The sequence below is a fragment of the Xenopus laevis genome, chromosome 1S (genome assembly GCF_017654675.1).
Source record: "Xenopus laevis strain J_2021 chromosome 1S, Xenopus_laevis_v10.1, whole genome shotgun sequence".
In the NCBI taxonomy this organism is placed as follows: domain Eukaryota; kingdom Metazoa; phylum Chordata; class Amphibia; order Anura; family Pipidae; genus Xenopus; species Xenopus laevis.
The window spans coordinates 84,192,581-84,196,011 of record NC_054372.1 but is presented as its reverse complement, the minus strand read 5'-3'; positions in this window follow the sequence as shown (position 1 = coordinate 84,196,011).

The window sequence follows — 3,431 nt, the reverse complement described above, 5'->3', positions numbered from 1 at the left end:
CCGTTATGACCCATGTGCCCCCCCCTCAAGTCATTAATTGGTTACTGCCTAGTGGGAAAAAAAGTTAGGTATAAGGAAGTAAAGATGAAGCTTAGGCACAGTTTTTGGATGATAAAAGTCTCTGTTTCTGATTGTGAGAGAAGCAGCTGATAAAGCACTTCATATCCCTAGAAACCACTATGTTGGCAAAGATGAGCCAAAAATCACAAAAAAAGGTGTATTAGACTAACTACGCCAAATCACAAAAAATTTTACTTATAAAGTATAAAACATGAAAACTCTAATACAAATCAACCATATAAAAGCTGGCAAGGTCAGCAAGATCTTATAAAAAATTTTTAGACATTTGTGTTTTTTGAAAAATATTTGTGGCAGAAAAAACTTCTAAAATCTCGCAAATTTTAATTTTAATAATGAGGATCTGTTGATTGCAATGATTTAATGATTTATTGCAATGGTCTTTGCCTGCTAATGTAAAAGTGTTAAAGTTATGTCTTCTTGACGCAAGAGAAGCATGGTGTCTATGTGCAGTTTCTCCTCTGTCTAAAAGAAAGCTGCATGCTCACGTGAGATTGAGCTACCAGTTATCCCATCTCTTAAGAAGTATGGCAACAGGTCATGGGCGCAGGAGAGAGGGAGGAAACCGATGGAGCAGGTTGATATTTGATAGAGATGAAAAGAATTATAAACTATGGGAGACAAAGTATCGAAGCCACATACACCTGGTGAACCTTAAATCCTGCATGAACCCACAGAGGACACAGACTTGCATGAGGAGTAAGTAAGAAGTAAGAAAGAAATGGCTTATGCTGAGTTAATTAAATATTTGAAATGATAAAAGCCTGTCTCTGATTATGGGCTTATGATGTAAGGAAAGCGCTTCAAATCCTGAGAAACCACTATGCTGACAAAGGTAAGCCACGAATACTTAGGGTAGGGACACACTGGACGATTTGTCGCCAACGTTTTAAAAAAGTATATCGCGGCGACAAGACGATCGTCTTTTTTGAACAGACGATTCACAGCGACTATTGGCACAGAGCGATTTGTATCCCATTACTCTGTGCGGTACGTGCTCCACCCAAACCAGAAACGGTTTGTGCTTCCCGCTGTAACCTGGCGTCTTTACGTTCTTGCGTCATTGCGTTCGCATTGTAATTTGAATACAATTGCTGCTACTTATCTGTATGTGTGTGCGTGTCTAGGAGATTTCAGTGCTTTTCTAAGTACATGCTATTTCTGATAAATCGCTCGGAAAAGGGTCTCAGTGCGTTTTGGAGCTACAGGCGATTCACAAACGCGCTGTGGGCACAGGAGCTGGCGTCTTTCATTTGTTTTTGTTCAGAGACAAAACGAGCGATATGTCGCCGCGATTTGCTTTTTAAAAAACGTTGGCGACAAATCGTCCAATGTGTTAGACAGAGTTAACATCAGAAAGCTGTAAATGAAAGTGTCACAGACTATATAATACGTGCAGAAACAGCCATATAGCACTGAGAAATGCTGAATAGACATTAAGTGATTGTTGATTGCAATAATTCTTAAGGGCATACCTGAATCATTTAAACCCTTTGATATCTATATCACATAAAGTGATGGAAAAGTTACTTTTACTTATTTTAAAACGCAGTTAAGATGTTTTGAGGACACTGAGAAATACCATGTCAGCCCAAACACTGATAATGTGATGCAGGTCAGTACCCCTGTTACAACAGTAAGGGAGAGAGGCAATATTAACCGTCTGCTACAACAGCGTCCAAAAGGGCCACAAAGCTAACGCATTCCCAAGAAAACTAAATAAAAGAAGGTCACAGTGGTGTAACTATTGCAAGAGCCCAACACATAAAGAGACATTTTGCAGATGCAAGGGGCGGGACAATGTAAAGCAAGCAGCTGATGACACAGAGCAAACATTTGCCTTCAAAATAAGTGAGAGGCAGTCAAACAGTTTAATACCAAAGGGACTATTGGTGGCTACAACAGCAACATCACATATAATTACAAACATTAAAAAGTTTAAAAGATTTGATGAGACATTCAAGCTGGAGAACCACTACATGGAGTTAGCAGATGGTAAAAAGACTTCTGGTGTAGTGCTGAGGAAAGGTGAAGCAGAAGTGCGCCTGACTGACAGCAAGGGGAACAGAGAAGTTACTAAATGAACTGTATATATCTCCACAGGACATTTTCTCTGTTGAAGCAGCAACAAGCAATGGCGCATCTGTTACATTTTGGCAAGATGGGAGTGAACTGATCCATAAGAACGGTACAAAATTCACCATCAAGAAATATAAACGACTTTATTATCTGAACACTTTTGATTGAGACTGTTGACAGTTGTCATGATTGTTATGATATTCAAACCTGGCATGAAATCTTTGGTCACTGTAATTATGATGATCTTTTAAAACTACAAAGTGTAGTTGATGGAATGAAGATTAAGGGTAAGGTGATAAGTCTAACCTAAATTGTGAAATTTGTGCCGAGGGAAAATTTGTTCAGAACAGAAACAGAGACAATCACTTGATCTAGTACACACTGATTTAGCAGGCCCATAGGGTGGTGACACATGATGCGTTCCAGGGAGATTAGTCGCCAAGTGAAAAATCTCCTCTTCTTCGGGCAATTAATCTCCCCGAAATGCCTTCCCACTGGGTAGAAAGTGAATATCTCCGGCAGGATGGCACTAGGATCACTTCGTTTTCTGAAGTTGCCCGAAGTCTCTTCGTGTGGCAACTACTGCAACTTCCGAAAACGAAGCAATCCGAGTAATTATTAGTATTATACAGTATTAGACACAGAAAAATGTATTGCTGATAATGCCCCTTTGGGACTCAAATATATAAAGTCTGATAAAGGTACATAATTCATGGCACAATTTTCAGTCACTGCTCTGTAAGAAGGGTATAAGGCAAAAGAAAGAACTCAGCGCCTTATTCACCCCATCAAAAAAGAAATTGGGGAATGATATTTGAGATTATGAGATATCTGTTAATTGAGAGTAAATTACCAAAACATTTATGGATATATGCTGTAATCACTGCTGCTATGATTCACAATAGGTGCTTTAACATTTATTTAAGGCAAACGCTATACTACATGCTTACAGGTAGAAATCCTATTATCCAATAATGATCAGCACCCTGGCTGGAGAAGGATTACAACAAAAAAGGGAAATAATAGCAAATAATAAATAATGTAGTATTTATGTTTAAACCTAATGACCACTTGTGTGACTTATAGTGAAGTGTTCCACACTTTTGGCAATTCAGACTTTTGGGTTTAGTTGACCTTTAAACACACAATCCATGAACATTGGTGTTTAAGGATTAAAGTTTTGTTTCCACAACGTACTTTTTTCCCAATTTGTACAGTAGTAGTGTCTACTCATAGACTTGTATTTTCTCCCAGTGAAAGTAACTGTAAGGACT